Source organism: Tauraco erythrolophus, chromosome 14, assembly GCF_009769465.1.
Source record: "Tauraco erythrolophus isolate bTauEry1 chromosome 14, bTauEry1.pri, whole genome shotgun sequence".
NCBI lineage: Eukaryota > Metazoa > Chordata > Aves > Musophagiformes > Musophagidae > Tauraco > Tauraco erythrolophus.
In genome coordinates this window covers 8,982,593-8,996,818 of record NC_141478.1, presented here as the reverse complement: position 1 = coordinate 8,996,818, position 14,226 = coordinate 8,982,593, and the positions used below count along the sequence as shown (strand labels likewise).

The window sequence follows — 14,226 nt, the reverse complement described above, 5'->3', positions numbered from 1 at the left end:
ATTTTGTACTGCTCTAAACAAGAAACAAACTGGGTGATGTTGGGAAGGAGATATATTTCCTAATCTGTGCTGCAGTAGAATTGCAACAGAGTGTCAGGTGTCAAACCCATCTGCAGCCAGTCAATACTATCAGGATCTTGGCCAAGACTCTCCAGCTCAAATAGAAGCTGAGTGAAAAGCCAGGCTGTAAAGGCCCATCAGCAGCTTTGGATGTGTGTTTCTTCCCAGATGTACAAGTCAGGCTCAAGAAAAACTTGAAAGAACTACTGTGTTAGCTCCTCAGCCTGAATTTTGAAACTCCATGAGAGTACTGGTACTAACTCCTGCATGTATGTAAGGCAGCCACTTTATGTTCCAGTGAGTTCGGCATTTCTTTTAATCCACAGTAGTTCTGCAGCTGAAGGAGGACTAGAATAACATCTGGTCTTTCAAGGGCTTCAGAGTAAAGGAAGTGAAGCAGGCCACAGAATTAAAAGATCCACAATATCCTTCCAGCTTGAAATCAAATTCTTAAACTGATCCAGTTTCTCTTGAATATATGGTTCCAATAGCTAGCTACAGTTATTACAGGGACATTCCAGCCATGTTGAAGGAGCAGGTTTTTCATGTGGGACTTTACTCAGTCACATGGGTAACCCAAGTACAACAGCAACTGACAAGGCAAGTCTTACCAATTTCACTTTTTCTTCAAACTAGAAATAGTTGCCAGTTCCCAGTAGAACTGTCACCATCTGGATACACCTGCTACCCGAGTTACCCTGTAAGGGGAAGAAAAGCAAATTGATTATCACTGATAAGGCTGCAGCTCAGCTACAAGGGGAGAACACAAACCTACAGAGGTCTCCTCACAGACATTAGAATTGATTCGTGTATTCAGACATAACCACTTCAACGCTGATCCATCTGCATCAAACCTCTTGCCTACAGACAGATTCCTGACTCGATCAGTTGCCTACACATATGAATTCATCTGCAGTATGTAAATACACCTTCATGAGCAGAGATAGACAGAAAGCAAGAATGAAAACCAGCACAGCTTCAGAGGAAAGTTGAGCTATGAACTTCCAGGAGATCACAGTCACCCTCTTCACATGACAGTGACCAAGGCAGCAACATTGTCCCCAGTTACAACAACTATCAAAATCCCTTTGTATTTAAAAGGCTAGCAGCAATAGGCTACTCTCCTTCTCAACTTTGTGCAGTATCTACCCTGTTACTGAAGTGTGAAGCCAGTCTGAAAGAAGTTTCCTGCTACTTTTACTCAAGCTTCACAAGGCAGCTCACTCCTACAGATGGAAGCTTGTAAACCGTCTCTGCTCTGTAAACCACACTTGCTTTTTTGAGAAGTTACGACATATCACACTTTAACAAGATGGTGAGAGCCACCAGGAGGCTCAGATACAGCCACCTAATTAGCACCAGTGCACACACACCAAGGCTTGTTACAAGAATTTGATTATGCCAGTAAAAGAGAAATAGCTTTCAGCTTGTAACTGTAAAAATGTAAGTGATATTTACAATTAGAAGTTGATTCCCTACAGGCACAACAAACCAATGGGGAACCAGAGTTTCCAGAAAAAGTCTCCAGAACTGTCTGCTCTACCACAGCTGCTGCTTTCTACTCAGAAAACACAACAACAGGCCATAAAGTCTTAATCTCCTTCCTAGCAGGAAGACAAAAGTCTCAGAAGTATTTCCTATACCCAATGCAGCTATACCAAAGTGCCTCGGAGAAAACAAGTCTGACATCAGCTATTGATTAACAGCATCCTGGAAAGGTGCAAGCGTCTCCCACCATAACCATCTCTGTTGCAGGAGACTAGAGAGCGAGGAAAGCAGAGGCATTTAATACTGGACTACTCTGAAGCTTTTGTTTTCCGATTCTGAGCTTCACATAGAAGGGAGACAGAAGGGGGTGTTATGGTTTGAAGTGGGGGGGGGAGGTCTGGGTGGCACAAGCTGCCCATCAGACCGGACTCCCGTCCCCCTCGGGGCTTGAGCCAATCGGCGCCTCTGCGAATTGCCCTATTTACGTTGGACAAAGGAACCGGAAAGGTGTGCCTTTGCCCAGGAGCAAGGAGAAGGGAGAGGGGGGCACGGCCCCGGCTCCCGGCCGGGCCGGCGGCCTGGCCTGGGCCGGGCCCGCTCCATGCCGGTGCCCGCTCCGTCGAGGATGGCGGCGGCGGAGCCACTTGGGGAACTCGGGGAGAGCCCCGCTGCCGGGGCGCCCACCGGGCCGAGTTCACCCAGACAGGACTGAAATCTAAGAGAAACGGCCACACAGCTAAGAGGTCAGTGAAGATGGAACGGAACAACGTGTGCCGCGGCTGAGTCCCCCTTGTGAGCGGCCCCTTCTAACAAACAGTCCTCGGTGGAGCAAGCAGAAAACCCACTCGCAACCAGTGGATGACCCACGTTGGAAAGAGATGCCTAAGCCTGAGACTATTGTGAATCATGGGCACAGGTAGAGACGCATTTTACGCATTCAGAGTCTGTACGGAGACGCATTTAAGGTCGACATGACGACCCACGCCGGAGCACATTTAAAGTTTATTGATGACCCACGCCAGAGCGAGTGGCTGCGGCTCCTTAAAAGCCCAGGACTGGAAAAGCCCGCACTTGGGGCAAATCCGATGGGGTAAGGATTTGCTCCCCCAGCGGGTAGGATTCACGCTTTCGCCGTGAGTAGGGGATCCACTGGAGCAAGGGACAATGGTGTAAGGACTCCTTTTCCTTTAAGAGAAGCGGCAGTAACAACTTGGAATGAACTGACCTGCACTCCCCCACTCCCTGCCCCCCTGCGCCGCTGGGGGGAGGAGGTAGAGCCGGGAAGAAGAGGCAAAGGGGGGGGAGTGGTGTTGTTTTTAAGACCTGGCCTTGTTTTCTCGTTATTCTCTTAAGTAACCGTTTTGTGTGCTTTTCTCTTTCTAGGTAGCTGTTAATAAATAGTTTTGCATTAAGAAAAAAAGCCTCTTTTGCCCGGGACCGTGGTTGGTGGGTGCTCCTCTGTTCCTGTCTCGATCCTCAGCTCTTTTATTACATTTTTCTCTCCTCTCCATTTTACTGGACTAGGAGAGCTGCGTGGGTTTGGATGCCGGACTCAGCCTAACCCACGACAGGGGGCTACAAAAAAGCCATTTATTCTTCTAATCAGAAGATTACATTGGCATTATGTGTCTCAACGAAGAGTTTGAGTGTTCAGCTGTAGTATGTTACCTCACTTCCACACAGCAGACTTTCACCAATGCTACCACCAACTGTGTAGGAGACAACAGGCAAACTACAGCAATGGCTTCTCCAAGGAAGGTAAAATCAGAAGAGTAGATTCGGTTCCTGAACAATTGCTGGCTCAAGGACGAGGTGATTGAGCAAGTCTTCCCCAGCTAAACCTCCCAGAAGTTCTGTTGGCACCTTGCCTTCATTGTTATATTTCGAAAATTAATAGAGACACTGATACAAAAGTTACCTAAGACCTTCTTGCCGCTTGGCTTTTAACTTAGTTTGCCGTTTACAGCTTTTACATTACTAGTGAATTTGTTAAAAATAAAACTGGGCACAATTAGTCATTAGCATTTTGTGCTAGTGACTCAGTACAACTGAGCCAACTAAGCTGTATCTCCCTGAGAGCTTCTCTTACATAATCCTCAGATTACAAACACACTGCATCTTTTCTGATACTTGTGTATCTCATTTCAGCCTGTCACTGCCTTAAGGAGTGCATTCTAGCTTGGAGTTACCTTCAGAAAAAAATCATCTGTTGGTAGGCAGGATTATGCTTTCACACTTGTAAACTAGTATTTTTCCATTTTAGACAGTCTAAATACACATTCACTGAACATACACGCCTCAAACGTGCTAGATATTCACGTATTTGTCAGAATCTTTACCTAAAAGCTCAGATCAGCCTGTGTACAGCTAACAGAGTTGGCACTGCTGTTGCAGTTGCACAGCTGCCTGTAGTGACTAACTAAGCAGTGGATCTAGTCCAAGATGACTAAATTAGTAAACTCCATGCCCTGTGGATCCACCTGTAGCACCTCAGGTACTTCCTTGAGAGTTTGGTATTTCTGAAGACCTAAACAGACCTGTCTCAGCCAGGGCAGATTTGCAGGGGCTGAGCCAGAGCACTAAAATTTTAAGTGTTTAGCTTACTGAAATGGATTTGAGAGCTCTGCCTCTAATCACATAGGACAAATGCTTCCCTTTTTATGAGCAGGGATGAGGTCACCTTGCTTCTGTTTTGTTAAACCCTTTTTGCATTGACCCAATAAACTTATGTTTACAAAAAAAGGACAGATAACCACAGGACTGAGCCAGTCAAATTTTAATCTGGAATCTCCTCTAAACAGGTCAGCACTAATAATCAGAGAAACATTTGGCCTTTTCTGTATACAGAACACTAGATTCACGTGTAACAGGCCAGACAAAGTTATCAAGAGGCAGTAAGTATCACAGGAAGCAATCAAGCCTGCCTTTTCATCCATCACAGGGTTTGAGATCCACATTGAGGAACACAAAACAGCTGAAGCTCTTGGGCCAAGGATAGTATTTTGAAGCACCTTAAGTTACAATTTTTTTTTTTAAAAAAAAACCCCAAACACTTAAAAGCATGACAGCCCCAAAGACTCTCAATCTTTTCAAGTAATATTCTTAAGTCTCATCTGTGACTAAGGACTAACTTTAAAATCAATCACTAGAAAGCACTGGATTTGTAGAATCCTTTCATTTGCCCTTTCATCACAGATTAAAAAGCTGAAAACAGTGTTACAGGAAACTTCAGCACTACTGTCAGCAGAATGCACCTCACCTGTGCAAGTATAACAAGGAAAACCCTATGTCTCCATAGGGATGAAAACAAGTACCAGACAGGGATGAAAACAAGTACCATAAGAGCGAGTACAGCTACAGCAAATTCCTTATGTATTCTTTCAAAGACACTAGGTTTTGGGAAAGCTATCATCAAGATATTTACTTGTACTGTAAGTGAAGTCACAACTGACAACAAATCTGAGACCTGTACACATTTCTGTTCCAGGTTTCCTGGGAAGACTCTGCCAGGGATGGAAGTCACCTCACCCTGTGACTCAACAAGGCACACACAGGGTCTGGTGACTACCAAGCGTTACAGCTCCTCCACCCATATCAAAGCCAAGCCTGACTCTGGATACTGGAAAGTCAACATTAAAAATGAAAAGGCATTAAAGGAAGCCACTCCCATAGGGTCCTTCCCTTGGGCCTTTTAACGAGCAACTGAAAGCCTGGCAGACTCATCTCACTGAAGCAGTAGGAATGCTTTGGGCTAAAGCGGAGATGGAGCTGTATGGAACTGCCCACAGACAGGAGTCAAGGCAGCCTCTTGAAAAGGGGCTCCACTAGCAAGATGTTTTATGCTCCGTTGCCTTCACTGAAGAACCTTGAAGGAATGTCATTTCCAGGAATGGTAGCTTGATACAAAATCCTCCTATATGCCCTCTCACCAGTCAGCGTTCTGGCTTACCAGTGCTTTCAGAGCTCAGCTGGACACCGAAACACTGGAGCATGCCTGGCCAACACTGAAAGCCTTTAAAAATCCCCTTCCCTATCCTTTTACAGCTTCTACCAAGTAGAATACCCTCTTTCCCACTAACATTCAGAAGAATCAGAGAGGCTCCTTCTCAACAGATTAAGCAGACAGACTTCATTAACTTATCAGGCATTTCTTGGACTGGTTTCATTTATTGGTAGTGTCTGCTTGGGGAATAAAACTCTGAAAGCAAGAGTGCTGGACAAGAGGAAGAGAAAGCACTCTACTGTAAAGGGCTGTGCCTAGGAAGATTCAGATCAGAAATAAGTTTTTTATTCCTGTCTTTGAAAGGGAAGAAGGAGGTCTGAAATTAGTTCTTCAGGGAATGTTCCCAGGAAATTAATCACTTAATATCAGCCAAAGCTAATGCTTCTTCTGAAAGATACACTCCAAAACCAGAAGTTACAAGCTTGTCACTACCAGGTAAGATATTTAGAACCACATTATGGAGAAGGGAATTTTATTAAGGGTGGAAAGTCATAGCACTACTAAGATTTTTAAACAAATCTAAGTTTTATGCCAGCATATTATTCAAATCTCACTTCAGGAAGCATACAACAAGTCTGTCACGCTGCTGAGCTTTCACTGATTTAAGGGTAGAGGAAGATGTTTCGAGACCATTCAGATGAAAACATACGTAGGGAATGTATACATCTGGGAAAGACTCTGAAGCAACGCATCTTGATGGGAAAGGCTGCCAAGTTAAATTTTTGTATGGCACTGGAGGACAGTCTGAGGTCACACAAGCTACATGAGTACAGGAATCTGTGCAAGAGGAATCAAGCCTCAAGCTTTACTGCACAGTTTGTATCCTGCCTTTTACCCAGCGCTTTCATTTTTTTTTACAGAAAAAAGTGTACAGAGTACACTCTGTACAAAAAAAATACAGAGATACAAGTATTTTAGGGCCACACCAGTACTACACCTCGCCATCTGCTCCAAGACTGGCATCTAACCAGCCCAAGCTCAGCCCTCGCAGAACCTCCTATTATTTTCAGCGGTAGCTCAGAAAAGAACACGCCAGAAGCAAACACTGAGATCATCCTGACGTATTGCTCAGCACTTCGAGCCATTTAAAAGCACCAGCTAAGTCTCAGACCTCAAAGCACAGAGAGTATAATTATGAGTTGCTGAGCAATTCAAGCACTTAAGCTTAGTTTTTCAGGAGATATGGCCATGAGAGATAAAGCGCAGTCCTGCTAGAGTCACCAGGAGTCTGGCAAAGTCTGCCACAGTTTTGTTGTCAAACATCTGACAGATTTTGTCTCCAAATACAGGGCACATTGACACATCCCATTGCAATAATGCTTAAAAGAACATTATTTGAACAGTACACGAGTTGTTTGTGTAAATCCCTTCGCCTTGTGCCAGAGCCAGCACGCAGGCCAGGATTTGGCCGGTTGGTGAGTACACAAAGCAGCAGGTACTGTTGACATGTTACAACAAGAATTTCTCAGCTGGTGCCTTCACTGGAAGTTGACCTTTCCATCAGATACAATACTTGGCTCATACACTAAATTTGGAGGTACTGTGAGGTTACAGGGACAAAGTTCATAGCACGAGGCACCATCAGCACAGCCAGAAAGACAGGTGCCTTTAACTGAAGCTTTTTTTTTTCCTTTTTTGACTTTGAGAAGTCCTACACCTTCAGAGCAGAAGCCAAGCACCTAAGAAGGCTGGGTACATGGCAAGGCAGCTTTCTTAAAGCACCTGAGTCTAATTCTATAGCCAACAGGGCCAAAGATTCTTTAAGTCTTTCAGTTCCCCAATAAGGCTAATTTACAGTCAAATGAGCCTTGAATTTCACTTCCTTCCAACTACAGGAACTGCTTTTGTTTCTTCACAATATCATTCTAACTGATCAAAATGGTTCTAATGCATGACAGGCAGGTTTTGTATGTCATCTAAGAAAGAGGTTGCTATGTAGAGTCCCTGTATGTCACCTTATCTGGTTCCTGTTTGTCACAGATGGATTGAAAAACATTTTGCACACACCTGATGTACAAGATTAAACCAAGACACAACAAGGCTCTGATGACTCCACAGAAACCAACTAATTGCATCTTATCTTACAGGAAAGGCTCATGTTATTTAAGCAAACATAATTAATCGATTAGTGCAGAGACTTAGGACTTTGTTCACACCCTAACCACTGCCTTACAGAACTACAGGGCAGAACTTCAGCTCCTTGTAGAAGAGGACAAGCTTGCTTTTAGCCGCTGAGGGAGAGGAAACACTGGTTAACATCTTTCCACAGTCTTACAGCATTAGGAGGTGTCACTTGCCTACCCCATAACCCTGCGTCAGCAGGCAGCATTAAGCTCAAAGGAAGAAGTGGAACAGACTCATTGCAGAGAACCCAACAATCCACGCTCAATAGTTGAGGGAATGCTACTAGCACCAAGCCACACACAGCTAAGTGAACTAATACAAACTGTGTCACAGTCTAAACCCCCTTCAAGGAGTCTGCTCTATTCCTTCACTATGTTTTGAAATGCAGTATCATACTGTTCAAGCCTTATTTACCCTCAGACTCCAACTCCTCCACTCCCACACTGTCACAGAGCTCAGATGTACGTACCAGACAAGCAGCCCAAAGTCCAAGCACATCACAGCTGTTTGCTCAGCTACAGGGTGCACAGCTGAGTAAGCAGGGAATATGGTCCACACCAGACAAGTTGCACAGCAGGGAAAGACCATCTACCACCACAGCACAAGCTAAGACAGCTAAGAGAACTTGATATTCAAGACTGGTCCAGTCCAAGCAGTCAGAAAACACCTATATCTGAATATGATCAAAAGCTGTGGTGTCATTTCACTCTGAAGTCTTCAAACACTTCGCTTTTCCCCCCTGACAATCAGCTCTGCTCCACAGCAGTACAGAAGACCTGCAGAGTGATTCTCTCAGAGTCTACCCACGACAGGTAGAAGGCTCATGCTAGAGAAGTTTAATTCACATCATCACGTTAAAAGCGAAAGCAACACTTAAGGACAAACATACAAAGAGAAAGGACCTGACCAACACAGCAGAATACTCAGGTTTTGTCAGAACACCGATTAAAACAGGGGTTTTGGAGCACTACAGCAGTTACCAACAATTCAAAGTCTGAAGAGCTACACTGCCTGCTCTCCTGCGGAATCTGAGTGGGAGGTTACTGATATTAGAGGCACACATCTGAGGACATTTTCTCCTTAGCCCTTACAAGGATGTTCACTACAAATGACTGTCCATCTGCTTATTTCACTTAGTACAATCTTTCATATTCACATATGCCCAACAAACACTTCCCAGAACTGGGTGTTCCAGTTACAGGACAGCTAGACTTGAACACCCTAAGTATAATCTTTCTGGAACCTGCATTTCCATGCAAAAGTATCTTTGAAGATGTAAATAAGCTCAGAAGCAGGACGAACTGTTGAACAGTGAACCCCTCACTAGCAGCCAGTCACTTGCCCTAGCTGACCCTGTCCACAAGGAGCTCATGTTACACTGTTTGAGCACTCAATGCCCTGAATTTAATTTCAATCATTAGCAGCTGGTATATCAGAAGTTTCAGAAGGGTTTGGTGTTTGCAGAACCTCAGTTCATGTTAGCAAAGGAAGTTGTCATTGCCAATTATTTTGGTCAGACTGAACCTATGATAATGAGAAGCTGAAGTATTTCTCAACAGTAGCGTAAGCACTAGGCAACTGCACTTCTTGGTCAATCTAGAGATACAGATTAAAATCTTCTGCACATTGCAAAGCATGACACTTCCTTCCACTGCCGCTACCTCTAACGGAGCACAGACACAAAGACGTTTCAAGCACCTGGTTTGTACAGAACTGCTTTGCAAAGCATTTTGAATTACTGCTGCCTGATGCTGGCAGAGTAAGGTTGGCAGTCAGAGACAATCTTTATTATCAAGTCAATGATATAGTTGGAGAAAAGACAAGCCCTTGGGCACACAAGCCTTCCTATAGCTAGAAGAGGCTAAGATAGCTGCCTGACTGGGTTAGCATCATTGCCACCCACGTATGTTGGGCAAGTGGGACTTTGCTTCTCTGTAAGAAGGACAGACTGCCCTCACACACTGAAATTAAATCAATTGTTTGGTACTAAACTCAATCAGCTGAGTTGGATCAGTTTTTTTAACTGCATATAAGCTTAATCTTCACAAGCTATTTAGGCTGAAGAAGGGCAAATATTTATACAGAAGTTCAGTTGATCTATACTACACCTTATGAACAGTAATTCAGAGCTATAACACATCACAAAATATGATCTTCCAGAGAAACTCAAAAGCATAAATGAAGACTCCAACATACAAGCAGAACTACGATGATTTAGGCTTTCGCTGAAAAGTCCAGAACACCAGATTGAGACTGGTGTCTGCACCTTTCAACAGGTATTACAAGCACTAAAGATTCTAGACTACACCCTTAAAGGCTTCACTAAATCCTGTTCTTTGTTATCTTAATCCAAGTTCTAGGCACTGCCAGAGCTGGCAGCATGAAAGTAAGGATGAAGAGGCTGGAGATACAGAGCCAGAAAGAGTACAGGGCAATATGAGTCCAGCAGCACCCAGGACATTTCTATTATCAAGTGAGGATACACTACAGCCACAGATGGTTTGAACAGCTGCTGCTCTAAAGCCACCATTTTCTTTAGTACATCAAATTACATCTAAAAGTACAGTTGGAACTTAGTAGATTTGGACAACCTCTCCATATGCCTGTGTAAAGGACAAATGATGTTATTCTGCCATCTTTCCTTCCCAATACCACATCAGAGAACAGTGACTATTTCGGTGTGTTAATATCTGGGTTTTCACATGACAAGTTTAACAATGCAGCTTTATGAAACACTAAGAGCCTAAGCTGCTATTCATTCTCTGAATAGAAAAATATAGTTTTTACAAGAAGAGTCGAATAAACTAATTTAAGTTTAACTTCTTCAGAAACAGTTTTGCAAGATGGAAGGGTTTATCCTCAACTTCCGCATCTTTTCGAACCCTAGAAAAGAGAGTCTGGCACAATCTTAGGTCAGCCTCATCCTCTATCTAGCTAATTCACTCAGTGACACAGAGGATCTCCCATGCAAAAGCTAAAATACCACTCTTTTTAAGAATAATACAAGAGAATAGAACCCAAGCATTAGCTCTTACTTCTTTTTAATATCCCTCCTGTTCTTACTCTTGACTTTGAGACTGAAATAAATGGCTAGAATAACACAAGAGGCTGCACGTCCACTGATCCAAGAAGAGATCAGAGAACTTATTCAAACTTGTCTTGTAATATGAGAAGTAAAAGAGCATCTAGGAAAGAAGGTGAAATAGACAAACTAAGAAAAAGTTTGTTAAAAAAAACAGAACAACCAGAGACTAGTTGTCAATGACAAAACTCCCTGCATAGGAAATAAACATTATTGAAGAAGGTCTGAAAATAACATTGCAAACAGCTGTGGGTTCTACAAACATCATACCAGTGAGGACTAGAACACGTCAACCTAAGCAACATCACAAACATGGCTAAGCATGATAATCATTGATAAACAAGGCATGTAAGATAAACACACTGTACCAGTTAGCTGATTAATAAGCCGCAAAGATGTCACAGGAGGCACCAGCTGAACAGCAATCTGTAAGAGGCAGACAGGAATCTTCAGTACTTACCACACCAGTGGCAACTGTACATCAACAATTAGAGGAAGTTGTTATGAATTCTCTGAAGAGACCTGCATGAGAACACAGCTACAGAATGCCATCGCTCCAGCCATTACTGTGGTAATAAAGCTGCTTCTAACACACTGCTTTAAAAGAGTTAGCTCAGCAGAGGGACTTCACCAGCTCTAATACATCAGCTGTGGCAGGTGTAGATACCCATCCTGGGCTGGAGCACATCACAGAACACATATGAAGTTGCAGAATGGTGCAGACAGAATCCTGTCACACAGGCTAACAAGCAGGTATATAGTACGCACCTACAAAAGGAAGCCTACAGCTGTTGCAAAATGCAAGCAGCAATACCAGGACCTCGGAGCACGAGTAACAGAGAAACGCCTCGCTTCGGGGAAGCGGCGTGACCTGACAGACACCGCCCAGAGCTCACCTGGCTCTAACTCACCCGGGCACCATCCCCTCAGGCCCTCAGCTCCCGAGCAGCTTCCCGCCTCAGCCTTCGCTCTCCGCCAGCACCACTCTTCCTGCCCTGCACACCCCCACAAAGCACGAGGGAAGGCCGGCCCCGCCGAGCAGAGCTCCCACCCCCGGCCAGAGCCGAGCGGAGAGGCACCAGGACCACCACAGCCGGGCCGGGCCGAACCCCCCTCCGCCCTAGGAAATACATGCACCAGGCCAGCCTGCGGCAAAAAATGAACAGGGACAGGCGCCCTGCTGACTGCCCGGCGCCTGACAAACCCGGCCGCGGGGCAGCTGCCTGTTAGCGCAGCCCCCGCACTGCTGAGAAGGCAGGCGAGGACACAAGCCCGGCCACCGCCCCCTCAGCCCTGCGGGGAAGAGGCTCCCGGAGCGGCCGCCTCACCTGCAGGCCCGGCCAAGGCGCCCGGCAGCTGCCAGCCGTCTGCGCCCGCCCCGCTACCCGCGGCCCCTTAGCAGCCGCCCTCGCCCTCCCATTGGCAGCGCCGCTGTGACGCTCTCGCCCAAGCGCGGGCGCGGATTGGTGGAAAGGCGAGCTGAGGGTGGGAGCGTGCTCCAGCCGGCCTGCACGGGTGCCATTGGCTGATAGAGGGGCAGCGGGGCGGGGCGCTTCAGTTCTATTGGCTCGGGCGCCCCTCAGTCAGGCGGAGGGCGGTGATTGGCTCCCGGGGGCGGGGCGGGGTGGGGCGGTGTTGCCGGTTCCTGTCGGGGGCTGCGGCCGCGGCCGCCATGACGCAGGGGGGCCGCGGTGGGGTGGCGAGCGGCGGGAGGAGCCGTGACGGAGGCGTGAGCCATGGGCCGCGGCGCTGGCCGCTTCCTGCTGCCGGAGCCAACGCCCCTGCCGCGGGAGGAGGCAGCCTGGGGAGCGGCTCCCGCTGAGATCACGTTCACCTCTCGGTGATGGAGGGCTTGGTGGGCCTCGGGGCCGCATGGGCCAAAAACCTCGGCAGCCTGGCACAAGCCGCTGGTATTCCATCTAAGTGTGCCCAGGTGCTGAGCACTGGTCAAATGCTGCGTTGCAATCAGAAATTATTTAGGAACAGTATCTTGGAGCCTTAAAAACAATGGCCGGGCCTTCAGTACACTGCTTTTGTTTGCTGTGGGCCCCCAGGCCACCTCCAAGTGGCAAAGTTGGCGCTGGAATGGAAGCTGGGATCACCTCTTGGGCTTCATCAGCAGCAGTGAAGGGGTTTTACCCCACTTAGACCCCCAGAGGCACAGGAGCATCTGTCCAGTTTCCTCCCTCCGGGTGATATGTGTGATGGGGACAGCAAAATCTGCCCGGAGGTAGACGGAGCCTGCTGTATCTGGCAGGCAGTGGCAGAAAACAAATAATAAAATAAAAAATGTCCACAATGCTATGTTTATAAATTTGCTTTTTTTGTAGCCTCCCAAAAGAGCCCCACACTGTGTTGTTAGTAACATCAACTGTTCCTAGTTATATTAATGGTTGCTTTATATAACTGGGTGGAAAAATCCTTTCCCTGATTGCAGACATTTTGTTTCCTCTGTTTACTGGGAGTTGGAGCTTCCTACGTAGAGAAAGCTCTCAAGGAGCAAGTCACATTTTCCAGAGAGTTAGTATCTGGAGAGATGACTAACTGCTGTAGACTGAGTCACGGTGAAGAAGGGAACTCTGAGGAAGGGCAGAGAAAGGACTGCTGGAATGATGGTGGCAGAACAGAAACAGCATCCCCACAGCGAGCGCTCCTCCTCACTTGCTACAGATGTGATCCTGTACCACTCAGTTAAATGAGAGCCAGATTCCTTATCTTCAGCTTTTAATTAACCTTGTGAAAACACCCGGGGTTTATGGTGGTTGCTAAACTCGGCGGTGGCTCAGCTAGGCTGAGGTTTGGTACGTCTGAAGGCAGCTGAGTTATGCTTGTGATCAGGCTACGAAATGGGCTTAGTAGATAAACTTCCGGTATCAGCCTCTTAACTAAGTATTTGAGGAATGTGTTTGATTACAGAAAATTGCAGTCCAATTGATTCCAGGTGTATCTTGGCTCCTCACCATTGATCCAGGCAGGAAAACACAGATCCAAGCAGGAAAACATGCCAGGAACTGGAGCTGAGCCTCCAGGCAAGGCTTTTATTTTAAATCCTTGAGGCTGTTGGAGGTTTCTCTGACCTGGGAGAAGCTCAGCTATTAGAAGAGAGCTTTCTTAAGCACACCCTCACAAAGCAAAGCAAACCAAACTCTGAGCTGCCCACTTCTTGCTGAGCAGGAGAAGTAAAGCAGAGGGCAGTCTTTTGTACCAGAGGTGCTCAGATGCATCAGCGAGGAGCAAGATCTGAGAAATGAAGGGGACTAACACTGAAGAGGTGGCAGCACAAATTCACGGGTGGCCCTGGCAGTGGGAGCCCAACTCCTGAGCTGCCTGCTTACTGCGAGAAGAAGGGATGTGATGGAAAAGGTGCTGAAAGGAAGAAAGGGAGTGAGGAACCAGTGCAAGTCCGTTGGTGTTTTGCTCTGAATGATGTTGTGGGGTTTCAGCTGCACCTTTTGGTGTGGGAGCAGAG

The 14,226-nt window shown here is 46.3% G+C and overlaps 1 protein-coding gene across 3 annotated transcripts in view; it reads right to left on the bottom strand.

Moving 5' to 3' along the window:
* ABHD2 (abhydrolase domain containing 2, acylglycerol lipase) overlaps nt 1–12,110 on the bottom strand; it is a 37,733-nt gene extending 25,623 nt beyond the window's left edge. The window contains exons 1-2 of one of the 3 annotated variants that reach the window (XM_086620261.1): nt 12,086–12,110; nt 672–758 (exon numbers count right to left, since the gene is read on the bottom strand). The gene's annotated coding sequence lies outside the window, so the exon portion shown is untranslated. Of the gene's footprint in view, nt 1–671; nt 759–11,653; nt 11,696–12,085 lie in introns of those variants that run through there. The other 2 variants (XM_086620262.1, XM_086620260.1) reach the window with 2 other exon arrangements.
* Nucleotides 12,111–14,226: the final 2,116 nt, after the last annotated feature.